Source organism: Bos mutus, chromosome 15 (assembly GCF_027580195.1).
Source record: "Bos mutus isolate GX-2022 chromosome 15, NWIPB_WYAK_1.1, whole genome shotgun sequence".
Lineage (NCBI taxonomy): Eukaryota > Metazoa > Chordata > Mammalia > Artiodactyla > Bovidae > Bos > Bos mutus.
Window position 1 is genome coordinate 27,507,848 of NC_091631.1, and position 14,732 is coordinate 27,522,579.

The 14,732-nt window shown below is 52.4% G+C and overlaps 1 protein-coding gene across 3 annotated transcripts in view; it reads left to right on the plus strand.

Moving 5' to 3' along the window:
* Window positions 1–14,732, plus strand: part of GDPD5 (glycerophosphodiester phosphodiesterase domain containing 5) — a 91,184-nt gene that overhangs the window by 14,807 nt on the left and 61,645 nt on the right. For 2 of the 3 annotated variants that reach the window (XM_070383691.1, XM_070383693.1), the window contains exon 2: window positions 7,558–7,639. The exons of the other annotated variant lie outside the window; for it this stretch is intronic. The gene's annotated coding sequence lies outside the window, so the exon portion shown is untranslated. The remainder of the gene's footprint in view (window positions 1–7,557; window positions 7,640–14,732) is intronic. 3 annotated transcript variants of the gene reach the window in all.

Sequence of the window (14,732 nt, forward strand, 5' to 3'; positions counted from 1 at the left end):
GTGTATTTCCTAATTTGCTGCTCCTTCCAGTTGGGGACTGAGAAATGGGACAACTGAGCTTATTAGAATTGCTTCATTGATTCATTCACTCGTAGCTATTCAACTAGAAATTTTTGTCTCTGGGTCTTGCATCCATCATCTATCCATCCTGATTGAGGACCTCTGCAGTGGCTTGTGATCAATCAAGACATGACCACACCCTCCCAGGAGCACACACAGGTATATCATGATGTACACAGCACATGCCGGCCCAGGACTTTACAGTTTATAATCCACCTCTGCCTGTAGCACCACACTGCATTTTCACAGCAGCCCTGAGCATAGCATTATCTCTGTTTTGCAGACAATGGAAACTGAGCTCATCTGGAGGAGGTCCCTTGCCCAGTGGTCAGCAGGGAGCACAGAACTTCAGTGGGAATTCAGGTCTCCAGCCTGGCCTGTGACCTCTTCCCTCTCCTGTGCTCTGTTTGCAAGCCCTGTGATGCCCCGTTCATTCACTGCTTCTGTCACAAAGCTGGGGCAGGATCATCTGCCTCTGGATCGGCCAGCGGGGAGTGTGGGCTTGCCTTTAGCACACATACTAGTCCTGCAGTGGGCCTGGGCCCACCATCTGGTCCACGCTGCCTGGACTGTGCTCTGTGGAGCCCTGATTCCCTGGGATGGTTCTGGGCCCCAGGACGCGTAGATTTGGGAAATGTAAGGTCACATAGCTCAGAGCAGGGCTTCTCAGGGCCTTTACTGTGTTGATGTGCACGAGGGATCCCCATCCTGTGGCACGGGTGCCACCAGCCTTTCCCAAGCTTGCCTGAACACACGGCTGCTTTGTTGCAGAGCAGGGTCTGGGGGCTGATAGCCTGGAGAAAACTCAGGGGAGAGCTGTTCTGTATACCCTCACTTTCCAATTTGACACAGAAGGCTTCAGCTAGAGCTTGTTTCTGCCCTGGGCAGCTTACCTTTTGAGAGAGGATCTGCGGGAGGACCGTTTAGCCCCAGGAAAGAATTGGTAATAATGGTGGAGTTTCAGGCAACAGGAGGAAGTGAATGGTGGAGATATTTTGATTCTTTCATCCATCAAACACAAATCTCTCAGACGTCTCCTGGGTGCCAGGCGCGCAGCCAGCATTTGGAAATGCCAAGATGCGTCTGACTAAGAACCTTTCATTTCCTTGTGCCCACTAAGGGTTTTTAAAGAAAGACAAATACTAGCCCTAAAAGAAAGAAGTGTTTTTGTTTTTTATTGTTAGGGGTCTTCATGGGAGGTAGGTGGGTGACGCAGTTACTGCTGAGTTCAGTGGCTCTGTAGTCCCTGGTCCAGAGGTGGGTAAGGGACACAGTTCCAGGAACATTTACCCTAGACAGAATTAATATTGCTCCCATATTACAGATGAGGAAACTGAGGCTCAGAAGTCAAGTTGCTTACCCATTTTCACACAGAAGGAGTTCCTTGATGTTGTCAGGAGTGAGGGGAGGCTCAGAAGAGGGAAGGAGCACTTCCCTTGGGCTCCGTTGGCCTGAGCTGGGCTCAGGAATCTGGAGTTAGTCTCTGCACAGAAGAGCAGAGGTCACCTGGGGGTTGGAGGAGTAGACAGGCTCTGGCCAGCCGGGAAGGCCATTCTTGGAAAGGCAACAGCCTGGAGCACAGATACAGAGGTGGCAACCGGGTAGGTTACACCTCCTGGACCCTGTGTAAAGCCTGGGTGATGGAAGCAGAGGGAGGAGAGGTGGGATGTTGGAGATGGGGCTGGAGAAGCTGGGCAGCTCACAAGGGTCCAAACACCAGCTGAGTGGGAGCACCTTGAAGGCCAAGCCATTCATCCCGGTGTCCCCAGCACCTGGCTGCTGCCCACCTGGAGGTTTGTGGACTGACTGGACTCTTCCATCATGGGATCTTGGACAAGTCCTTTCCTGCTCTGGACCTTGAGTTGCTCTTGCTCATGGTTGGGCTCAAGGTCACCTAGTATATCCCTTCCAGCTCTGAAGGGCTCTTGGGAATTCTTGTCATGTGTGCTGGGGAGGACCAGACTGTTTATCCCCCAGCTTTGAGGTCTCCTGGGAAGCCCTAGTAGGGCAAGGGCCAGACATTTGCCAGGGCAGAGGTCAGGCTGACTCTGCTGGAGGAATTCAGTCCTCATTCTCTCTTCCTTTCAGCATCCAGTCTGCTGAGCTCAGGATGAAGTGCCATGGTGTCCTCATGGATGGCTCTTCTAAGGCCCCAAACTGGGTGGCGGAGGGGAGTTGAGCTAGATAGGGGTTGCGGGTTGCCTGCATGAAGCAGCTTGGTGCAGGATAGGAAGCTCTGCTGCTTCTGTGTGAAAATGGGTAAGCTACTTGACTTCTGAGCCTCAGTTTCCTCATCTGTAAAATGGGAGCAATAGTAACTCCCACACTGGGTTTCTTTGAAGATTCAATGAGATAAAACTTGTGAAAGCATATAGTAAACTGACCCTCGCCCCCCACAATCCCCCAGCCCTTTGGGGACTCACCCCTTTCCCAGAAGTGCTCCCGGGTGGCCACTCGCTAATCTCCGTGCAGGCTTCTGTAGGGTATACTTTATCCAGGCCAAAGCGATCAGAGCCCATGAATTATGTACATGTTGCACAGGCAGGCCAGGCCTGCGTGTTTGCACTCCTGTGTATGTGTGCCTTCTGACAGGAGGAAAAGCAGTGCTAGGTCCTGGGACCAGACACCACCCCTCCCAGCTGCACCCCAGAGGCCTGCAGAGTGTTGAGTCTGGCCCCTGGGAAAGGGTGGGGCATGTGTCAGAACGCTCCTTCCTCAACTTTTCTGTTCTGCTCACAGACTGGATTCAACAGGCTTGTCTTATCCGGGGGACTCTGGCCTGTGTCCCTGAGGGCAAAACAAGACTGTCACCCTCCCTCCCCTCTGCTTCCCAGGAGGTGTCAGTGGGAGCAACTCAGGTCTCTGGTGTGGCTGCTGCTTTATTTCAACAGGGCCTGGGACACCCCTCTGGGGGACCTGCAGCCTGTCACACGGAGTGCTTGGTCAAAGCCACCTGTCCAGGATGGGGGCGCAGAGGTATAGGGCTGGGCTGCACCCAGCCTCCATTCCCCAAGAGCTCTGAGGGTCTCTCTCAATGCCCTTGTTCCTGAGTGGCTCCCAGATGGTGTTCTGGCCCCACCAGGGCTGGGGGTTGGAGGTAGACAACTGGCATCACAGATGTTCCCTCTGCTTCCATTGGCACGGGGTTGGGGGCAGGGGAGGGGGTGGGCAGGGAGAAGGATATAGTGAGGGGGCAGCATAGACTTAAGGAGTTTATTGAAAAGAGAGCCCAGTGGATATAAATATCTATTCTTTCCCACCCCTCTGGCTTAAAAAGCCCTGACACACCTGAATTCTTGTCCCAGCTCCACCCCTTACGTGTGCAACCTTGAATCTGTGACATGGTCAGTCTGAGGCTCAGCCTAGGCTGTAAAGCTTTTGAGGTTGGTGTGAGGTCAAATCAAACTACCCAGCAGGAGGGACACCTTCTGGTGCCAGGTACTTAGTAGGCCACTGATTTGCAGAAAGATTTAGTTCTAGCCCAGAACAAAGCAACTGGTTTTTTAGATACTTGGTCTGTGATCTCTCTCTAAGCAGGAAAGAGGAAATTTCTCTTAAGCTCCATAAAATGATCAGGGCAACTTAGATACATTCTCCACTCATGAGCCCAGCAGGGGAGGCTCTGAGTCACCTGGGCATTCTCTCTGGGATGGGGCAGCCCTGACTCTGCATTCTTGCCAGTGGCCTAGGGCAAGTCCCTGACCTCCTTGTTCCTGTAGAAGGAAGGTAAGCGACGCCTAACTCTCAGCATTGTGGAATTACCTATACAACTCTATTGAAGGATTTCCCTGGTGGTCGAGTGGCGAAGCCTGTGCTCCCAATGCAGGGAACCTGAGTTCAAGCGCTGGTCAGGAAACTAAATCCCGCATGCCTCAACTAAGAATTTCCATGCCACAGCTAAAGATCCCTCATGTTGCAACAAAGACCTGGAGCAGTCAAAACAAACAAAAAAAACACACTCTATTGGAAAGCAAAAAGCACCACTGATACATAGTGAGTGCAGGCCAGTGGCTCAGGAAGCCAAGGCTGTGTTTGTTCCCTGTTCTGGTGACCAGCAGGCTCTGTGACGCCAGCTCAGTGAAGCCTCGTTTACTTTCCTTAATGGGACAGCTGGTTAATCAGCCTCTGAGTATTTCTGACAAATGCCCCTGTGAACTGACCAACACTGGATCAGCACTCGCCAGACCTTGACACTCCTTGTGCTTAGCTGGCCAGCTTTGGGCACAAGGCCATGACCCAGCATCCCATCCCCTGATTCTCAGCTCGTCCCTCAGATGACCCGATATAGCAGTTGCTGTGCTGGCGACGGAGAGCAGGACAGAGCTCTGCCCCTGAAGCCTGGTTCCGGGTGGGCAGAAAGAGAGGATTTAGAGAAGGATCAGTGGCGGGGACCCGGTCAGGGCATGGGGGACAGTCGGTGGGAACAGTCCTGCCTGGCTCTGTTACCAATTCCCTGTGCCTTTGGGCACTTGACCTTTCTCTCTCTGGGCCTCAGTTTTGCATCTGAAAGAGCATGTTGGGGAAGGTTGTCCCAGGAAGCTGTGAGCTAACATGAAGCAGTGTGAGTCAAGGAATGATCTCTGAAGCCAGCCAGGCCTGGAGTTCTCACCCTGGCTCCTCCACGTCCCAGCTTTGACCTTGGACAGGTCACCTAGCCTTTCCAGACCTGTCTGACAGGTGTATGCTGGTCCTGCTAGCCCAGGGCAGACACTGATAGTGGACGCCCTGCCCAGCAGTGTCTGGTGATAGTGGGCCTCAGGGCAGCTTCGGCCCATCCCCATCTCCTTTCCCTAGGAGGAAGTTCCCTAGGAACTCTTGCCCCCAGCAGATCTAGGGGGCCGCGGACTATTGCAGATCCCAGTGCTGAGTCTAGTGAGCTGTATGTGATGCTCGTGCCGGGGACTCCAGGATCAGGATGGAGCCAGCCATCCTCTGCCTCTTAAAGGGAAGGGTGGGGAGTGAGTACACTAAGCCCAGCCTCAGATATTCAACAGCACCTTGGAAACTTGGTCGTTTAGAACCATGGAATCTTTCTGTCCCCAACTCTTGGAAGCACTGAATCATGGAACCCTAGAATCTTGGCTCTTTGAAATCAAGACTTTGAGAAGCAGACTAGACTCAAAAGTAACCTCATGGATCCTCTGATTCACATCTCCCCCTAGCCCAGGCGACCCCTCTGTGGACCCCTGGTCATCCAGGGTCAGGGCGCCCTCATGCAGGCCTCAGGCTTGAGTCGGGTCACCAGGCTGCCCGCCACCTCCTTGTGGTCATGACTGACCCCAGGCCCATGCCCCAGGGGCTGGTAGCACTGACAGGCAGCTGGGAGGGAGTTCAGTGCTGCTCAGCTAAGAATAGAAGGCTTTGTGCGATTTAAGTAGCAGCCTGATCATACCAGGCCTCCCAGCCAGGCCTCAGAGAGCTTAGGAGGCAGGATGTGAGGCTACCGTGAGTGCCCCCTGGGTGAGGGAGGGAGAGGGTGGATGGAAGGTGCTGGGGCAGCCACTGGGCTTCCCTGGGAGTTCTCTTCCATTTCCACGTGGTGATGATTTGACTTTTTCCATCAGGCGAAGCTCTTTGCTCCTCCCTTCTCCTCCCTGCGGCTGGCTGGGGAGCATCACTCAGCATTCCCCTAGGAAGGCTGAGGAACATCTCTTCTGGGAAGAATTCAGACAAACAAACCAGCCTCTGAGAGGAACAAACAGATCGATGAAAATGACATCGTCTGCAAAGAGAGCCGATGATGGTGGCCATTTATTAAGCACCTACTGCATGCCAGACCTTGGGCACAGCGTTTTGTGTCCTTGCCCTCTCTGACCCTCACAGAGGAGGTATCTGTGTCCCCGAAATGCAGACGAGGACACTGAGGCCCAGGTAGTACATGGCAGAGCTGGGATTGGGACCAGGGACCGTCCCACCTTGTCTGTTCTGGGAACAGAGGATTCCTGAGTTAGGGGAGAGATGAGAGTCGGGGTTCTTGGAGAGAGCCCTGGGCATGGAGGGCTCTATCTCTCAGTGCAGTTGTGTCACTCCAGTACTGGATTAAGAGGTGGGATTGTGATCCTATCACAGCGTAGCAGGCACTGGCCCCTGTGTGTAGAGTTGGAATGAAACCAAACCCCTTCCTCTTTGAAGTGGGCAAAGGCTGCCTAGGGCAGGATCATGAGGCTGCCGCTTCTTTTTTAAATTTTAATATATTTGTGTATTTGACTATACCAAATCTTAGTTGTGGCATGTGGAATCTAGTTCCCTGACCGGGAATTGAACCCGGGCCCCCTGCATTGGGAGCTTGGAGTCTTAGCCACGGGACCAGCAGGGAAGTTCCAAGGCTGCAGCTTCTGATTCTTGCTCTTTTGACCAGTAGTGTCCTGGTGCCCTTTTTGGCAGGTCACTGGTACCTCCCACCTCCCCTCCCTCTCACAGATTATTCCCAGTGAGAACTGGAAGGAATTCTGGGTAACCTTCTGATTGTACAGATGGGAGAACTGAGGCCTCTGAAGAACAGGGATGGCCCGAGGTCATGAAGTAAGTGGGCCTGGGAACATATAGTAGGTGTTCAAGAAATTCTTTCTGCAGGCCAGGCCAGTGCTTGTTCCCCTGTGGGGTGCTGCATCTGTGTGGAGATCGTGGGGGCCTGGAGTGGGCTGGGGTCTCAGCTGGATCCTGAGAGTCAGGAAGGCAAGGGCCAAAGGCCCCAAGCCTTTGTCTGTATGCCCCAGACTCATCTATGCTTGCCCCAGCCCTGCCCAACTCAAAAGTCCCCTCTTCCATGAAGCCTGCCTGGACTCTCCCCTCTAAAACCTCTCCTAATCTCCCCCTCTAACCCAAGAGTGGGATTGTGGTTCAAAAAAACCCATAACTTAAAATATACTATCTTAATCATTTTTAAGAATACCGTTGATACTCTTAACTGTATTCACATGTTGCACAGCAGGTCTCTAGAATGTTTTCATCTCAAACACCTGAAACTCTGTACCCACTAAATAATAACTCCTCATCCTCCCACCAGCCCTTGGCAACCGCCATTCTCCTTTCTGTTTCTATGAATTTGATTCCTGTAAATACCTCGTATAAGTGGAATCATGCAGTGTTTGTCTTGTTGTGATTGGCTTATTTCACTTGGCATAATGTCCTCATGGTTCATTCATGTTGTAGCATGTGATAAGATTTTCTTCCTTTTTAAAGCCAAATAACATTCCATCGTATGTATATACCACATTTTGTTTATCGATTTGTTCGTCAATAGATCCTTAGGTTGCTCCTGTCTCTTGCTGCTGTGGAAAGAGTAGGAGTTTTGAGGTTGAATGGGCCTGGGTTGGATTCCTGGTTTCCAGCACCAGTTGAGTGGTAAGTGTGCTAGTTGCTATTGGGTCACTTGATATTGTACTGGATTAAATTGCTGCAAGGATTAGAAATGGTGCACAAGAAAATGCCCCAGCATGCAAAGAGCCACCAGGGAGTGGTAGGGGGATTCATTCTTGTTATCTGCTTTCCTCCTAGGCACAGATCCCTTTGGGGGTTTGTAGGACCCACATACTGAAGTTCACCTCAGCCCCTATCCACCAGACCAACTCAGCATCTGGTGAGTCTTGGAACAGTGTCACTGGAGGTGGCCTGGATGGGAGGGGAGTTTGGGGGAGAGTGGATCCATGTATACATATAGCTGAGTCCCTTTGCTGTTCACCTGAAACTATCATAACATTGTTAATTGGCTCTACCCCAACACAAAATAACAAGTTAAAAAAACAACAGCAGCAACAGTGTCATTGGAGAGCACCTGGGACCAGGGACTTGTCCTAGTTCACACAGCTAGGCCTTGGCCATGCCAGGGTAAGAATAAGGTCTCCCGCCTCCCAGCCTGGCACTTTCCCATTGCAGGCTCCAGGATCCGCAGGTCTTGATCTTAGGAGGCACTGGCTCTCCAGGATTGATCCTGCAGCATGCAGGGCTGAGGGAGGTGGGGAGCAGGGAGGCAGACATCTCAGGCTCATCCATGAAGGGCAGAGGTGGGTGGCATCTGCCAGGCTTCCCTCATTACCGCCTTCTCCAGGTGACAAGGGGGTCATGTTCAACTCATATGCATGGCTTGGGCTCGTCTAAGGCCCTTGCCTTGCACCTGGGAGCTTACTCTGCTTTCATTCACACTCACTCAGCTATTCTTTGCGCATCCCTTCTCTTGGTTGGTTATTCTGCAACCACTCCCTGAGGCCTGCTGTGAGCCTGCAGACCAGTCGGACCTTGCAGGCTTAGTATGGCATGGCAGTGAATAGTGTGGACTCAGGCTAAACTCCCTGGGTTCAAATCCTGGTCTGCTGGTTACTAGCTCTGTGACCTTGGGCAAGTTGCTTAACCTCTTGGTGCCTCAGATTCTTCTGCTTTAAAGAGGAGACAATCATGTTCTAGTTACTACTGTTATATAACAAATCACCCCCAAACATAGTGACTTTATGTAAGAACAATCACTTGATTACCGCACCGTTTCTATAGCTCAGGATTTAAGCTGGGCTCCGCTGAGCAGTTCTGGCTCAAGGTTACCCATGTGGTCTCTGGGCTTTGCTTCTCTCTGAGCTCATCTGTGCTTCCCCACAGTATGCATCCCATTTGATGACCTGGCCTTGGAAATCTTACAGTGTCACTTTAGCCACCAGTCCTAACCCTCCCAGATTCAAGTCGGGGGTAATAACATAGACCCCACCTCTCCATGGCAAGAGTGTCAGAGTTCTAAGGAGAGTGTGTGGGCTGGGAGTTATTAGTGCCAATGTCTTTGGAAATACAGTCTGCCAGAAGTGTAAGATGAATCAAAACACAGGAAATATCTAGAACAAAGCCTAGGCATTGTAAACAAATGGTAGCCATACATAGTCAAGGGTGATTTTGACCAGATGCAATTACTCGTGATATGCTGACTTTAGGACCTGACTCCTACTGCTAACTGGCAGCATTCCCCATTTAGGTAGTGAGGGATCTATAGGAGTTCGACAAGCCGAGGCTAGTGGGAAGGCATTCCATGCAGGGGGAACTGGTTGTGTAAAGATGTGGAGCTGGAGAGTGGAGTCCCTGGGGCAGGCACTTAGCCCCACTTGGCTGGGGCGCCCATGTGTGGGAGGCCAGGATGGTGAATTGAGGCCGAACTGAGAAGAGCGCACTATTGGGTTGACCAAAAAGTTCGTTTGGGTTTTGCCATTTGGCCGATCCAACGTAAAAGGTTTGTTTGATGCCTTGGGTCCCAGGGAGCCCTTGGGTGAAGTATGAGAGGCTGGAGTGCCCCCCTGGAGGAGCTGCTTCTGCATTGGCATCAGCAGGACTGGGGCGGGGGTGTAGGGAGAGAGGACAGGAATGAGGGGACTCATACCCAGGTGTTTGCCTGGGGTGTTTGCATCAGCTTTGCGTGTGCTGTGCACACCACCCGGCTTGCTTTCCCAAGTATACTGGATGCACGTGTGCATGCATGCTCAGTCGCTCAGTCGTGTCCGACTCTTTGCAACCCCATGGACTATAGCCCTCCAGGCTCCTCTGCCCATGGGATTCTCTAGGCAAGAATACTGGAGTGGGTTGCCATTTTCTTCTCCAGGAGATCTTCCCAATCCAGGGATCGAACCCGTGTTTCCTGCATCTCTTGCATTGGCCACCTGGGGAGCCCAGTATATTGGATACTTTGCCGTTTATTCTCTGCTTAGATTGGCTCTCCTGCAGAGGAAGGTAGAAGATTGCCACCCTCTGGGAGGATGATTACCTTGGAGGAGGATTCTGAAGGAGCTTGGCAGCTGGCAGGGCCAGAGAATATCCAGTGGCCACCTCCTCTGTCCCCACACCCTCATGGAGAACAGCCCCGGCACCCCTCATTGTCTCCCCTTCCTCCTCTGCCACATTGCTGGGTCCAAATGGAACTGACCCTGAGGGTCGTGGTCCCCAGCCCCGCTTACATCACAGGTGGGGAAACTGAGCCCTGCTGATTTGCTCCACATCCCATAGGAAGTGAATGGAGGAACCCACGCTGGCCTTCCGAGTGGCTGTGGCCATGTTCAGTGGTCCTGGAGGCTCCTCCCTGCCAGGGCCTCCACTTGCCACTCCCCATCTGCCTCTGAGGTCAGTGCATCCCTCCTGAGGGAGGTCATGGCTGGGAATATGATTTCAAGGAAAAAAACGAGTCTTAGCAGCCGTGTGGCCCTGCCTCACCTCGTCTCTCTGATCTGTGGTTTTCTGATCTGTAAAAAAAAGTGTGAGAACACTGGCCCCAGCTGGGTTGTCTTAAGGATTAGATGAGCCCCCTATGCTGACCTCTTATCTTTCTGATGCTGGGGCTGCACCTGGAAAGGAAGCTGCCGGGGGTTACTCAGATGTGACGTTTGAGCTAAGATATGGAGGCACGGCAGGGCTAAGGCTGAAAAAGGAGGGGACCATGGTCCTGAAAGCTCTGAGCTGTGATTGGGCTGTGCAGCCCTCCCCAGTATATGAGAAAGTGTCCAAGGGGGAGATTGGGGTGCTGTCCCCTCTGGGGGGCAGCCTCCTGCCCCTAGCACTGAGAGGAAGGATGTGATGAGGGAGGGTTTCCTGGAGGAAGAGTTTGTGGATACTGAGAGGGAAGGAAGAACTGAGGCAGATGGTGGTTCTCTGGGGTCTGGCCTTCCCCAAGTCCCTGCACTGCAGCTGTGAGATCCCGCCCTGAGCCCTCACCCAGCCAACCTTGACTCCTGGAGCCCATGATGCCCAGGGAGGCTGGTACTCCAAAGGAGACAGCGGTCCTAGTCCATGCTGCTTCCAGGAAGCTGTGTCTATGGGGCCTGTCTGTGCATCTGCGCATACCTCCGCAAGCCTGTGTGCTGGTGCTGAGTACCCATAAGTATTTGCCTGGGAATGCACTCTTGGTGTGTTTTTGTATGTCTGTGTGTATGCATTTGCAGGCCCCATGTGACACCTCCTTGTAAAAGCAGACAGGTTAGAATGCATCTAAAAGGGGACAAGGAGATCAAACAAGTCAATTCTAAAGGAAATCAACCCTGAATATTCATTGGAAGAACTGATGCTGAAGCTCTAATACTTTGGCCATCTGATGTGAAGAACTGACTCATTGGAAAAGACTCTGATGCTGGGAAAGATTGAGGGCAGTACTGGGAGGCTCCCGGAGGAGGTGTCTCTACCCAGAAGGCTGGCTGCAGACAGCAGGGGCAGAGGAGGTGGCCAGGTGGCAGCCCAGTGCCGCCCTGGGTTCTGCCAGCCCCAGGGCCTCCATCCACACTGGGTGTGGGGAGGATTGGGGGTCATTACCTGCAGATACTTTTTTTTGGCCTCATTGTGCAGCGCATGGAATCTTAGCTCCCCAACTAGGGGTTGAAGCTGGAGCCCCCACCAGCACAGTCCTAACCACTGGACCACCAGGGAAGTCCCCTGTGAATACTTTTGACCTCCTAGGAGGCAGAAACCCTACAAACTCAGAACATCCTGGTAAACCAGGTCCCAGGTCAGTGGTTGAAGCTTAGGACTCTGCAGGGTTGGCTTTGCATTGCTTTGTCTCCATTGCTCACCAAAGTGACTTCATAGATGCTTCAAACCAGCAAGGCCTGGGAAGGTCAGGACATTGATTCGCTTGCTTCCAAGGGTCCATGACCAACCCCATCCCTGGACCAGCTCCCAATTACTGGGAAGTCCTTCCTCTGGATCTAACATAAGTCTTTCCTGCTGTGTGCTCCCTTCTCGTGAACTTGTTCAACCCTGCTCTGTGGAGCCAAGCTCATCAGCAGGCCGCTTTGAGTGGCGGCCAGTATTTTTACAACTTGTTTTCATGAAGTTGGTTTGAAGTCTCCCTGCATTCCCAGAATGTCAGACCCGCCCTGATTCAGAAGGATTGACCAAAACAGGATCTGTGCCAACGAGAAGAATCTAAGGACTTAGTCATCCCCCTTGGATCATCTTCATATTCTCCTGCTTTCCTTCCAGTAAAAAAATAAAAAGAAAGATTAGCTCAGATGGCCAGGAGGGATGTAAATAGATGATGCTGATGGTGGACAGGAGAGGTCAGTGTTCAGGCTTTGCAGGGGCCTGTAACCTCAGATATGTAGATGACACCACCCTTGTGGCAGAAAGTGAAGAGGAACTAAAAAGCCTCTTGATGAAAGTGAAAGAGGAGAGTGAAAAAGTTGGCTTAAAGCTCAACATTCAGAAAACTAAGATCATGGCATCTGGTCCCATCACTTCATGGGAAATAGATGGGGAAACAGTGGAAACAGTGTCAGACTTTATTTTTTTGGGCTCCAAAATCACTGCAGATGGTGACTGCAGCCATGAAATTAAAAGACGCTTACTCCTTGGAAGGAAAGTTATGACCAACCTAGATAGCATATTGAAAAGCAGAGACATTACTTTGCCAGCAAAGGTCCATCTAGTTAAGGCTATGGTTTTTCCAGTAGTCATGTATGGACGTGAGGGTTGGACTGTGATGAAAGCTGAGTGCCTAAGAATTGATGCTTTTGAACTGTGGTATTGGAGAAGACTCTTGAGAGTCCCTTGGACTGCAAGGAGATCCAACCAGTCCATCCTAAAGGAGATTAGTCCTGAGTGTTCTTTGGAAAGACTGATGCTAAAGCTGAAACTCCGATACTTTGGCCACCTCATGTGAAGAGTTGACTCATTGGAAAAGACCCTGATGCTGGGAGGGATTGGGGGCAGGAGGAGAAGGGGACGACAGAGGATGAGATGGCTGGATGGCATCACCGACTCGATGGACGTGAGTTTGAGTGAACTCTGGGAGTTGGTGATGGACAGGGAGGCCTGGCGTGCTGCGATTCATGGGGTCGCAAAGAGTCAGACACGACTGAGCAACTGAACTGACTAACTGAACTGACTGAGCTCAATTCAAGCCTGTGTTCTGCTGCCTGCCATCTGGGGGTCTTTGACAGTCTCTGAGCTCCATAGCCTCATTTCTGAAATGGGAAAACGAACAGAACCTACCTCATAACTGTCGGGGGTTGGGGAATCTAGAAGCAGACCCTGAGACAAGAATTCATGTGAAACTGAGTTACTAGGAAGTTTTCTGGGGGAAGAGGAAAGGGTTGGGAATTACTAAGAGCATAAGAAAAGTGGAACCAGAAACAGAAGGAGCAGCAAGAGCGTGACTTCAAGCCAAGCCCCTGGGAGGGGAACTTGGCTGAGCTCCCAGAGGTGGCTGCCAGGGGCAAGGTCGCTGCAGAACTTAGACCTCGCCCAGGGGGGTCCCTGGTAAAGGACCCCTGAGGCGCAGCTGTGCCCACAGGAGAGGGGATTTAGGCAGTTCTGATGGCAGCTCACCCATAGGCCTCCACAGGTGTTGGCTCTCAGAAGGAACAGAGACCCAGGATGGTGAAGGGGTCTCAGGGGATGTGAGTGGGGACAACAGAGGCAGAGTTCTCCAGGCACAACCTGGCTCTGAGGGAGCACTGTTAAGTGTCAGCTCTTCCCTCCTGTTAGAAAGGGGGTGCAGAGTGGGTGCTCCAGGGTCATGTGGTCAGCAGCCAGAAGGATCTTCTGAGAGCTGCCCTGTGCCTCTCTTCTGCCCCCAGCCCCAGGCGCAGTCTCTGTCCCTCAGCACCCAGAGGTAGATCCCTCAGAGTGCCCCAGCCCCCAGGACTCTCCCTGACTGCTTCACTTCAGGCAGTGGCTCCAGCCCTAGCAGGGGTGACATCACCCCTGATGTCCTGATGTCACCCCTTCTAGAAAAGTCTGCCTCTATGCCACCCCCACCTCCAGCCCCACCGGCACTGCAGCAGGGACTGGGGTCGACCAGGAGGTTGCACAGAGCCATGGAGCCCTGAGCACCAGGGAGGAAGTTGAGGCCAAGGAGCCCATCCCCCACCTGAATTGAATTTGGCTTTTCTTCCCAGCCCAGCCCACCCACTCGGCTGTGTCTACTGGACTTTTTCCATAGAAAGTGCTCAGGGATGGCTCATGGAACTCGTGTGGGTTAGCGTATCCCAGGAACAAATAAACAGAAGTGGTGTGTCCAGGACTCTGACTTTGATGGCTTTAGCTGGTGATGTCAGCCTGGGTCGACCCTGATGGAACTTGTCCCAGTCATTCTCCTGCACCTGTGATAGCCCAAGGGATGTCACCCTAAGCTGGCCTCTCCACTCTGGCCTTTGAGGGTCTAACCCCATGGAGCATGACAGGTTTGGATTCTAGTCTGACTCTTTCACCTGCTGTGTGACCTTGGACAAGTCACCTGCCCTCTCTGAGCTGCAGTGCCCCCTGTTTCTCACCAAAGTTTTATACACGCCCACCTAAAAGCAGATGGTTTCAGCATGGTTAATCCCTGCTTGATTCATACCCCGAGAGGTGGAGTGATTTGCTTCTGCTCATATAACAAAAAGGTGAAGGTGAGAGGGCCAGGATCCACTCCCCCCAGCCTCCCATGCCTGCTTATCTGAGCACCCTGACCAGCTCTGCTGTGGTCCCTACCAGCTCCAGTCTCATTCAGAACCTGAGCTAACCTCCCAGTGGCCAGGATGAACTGAAACAGACACCAGAGTGGAGTGTCACTGCTGTTGAGTCAATTAGCTAGCCCCTTGTACCACATATGATGTAAGAGGTTCCATGCTCAGATGGGCAGGATCCTGATTCACCGGGCTTAATGTCTAGTCTGCTGCAAAGCTGCCCCGCCCCCATCCTGAAGCTCGGGGAACCTGCAGACCCCAGGGGTGAAGGTG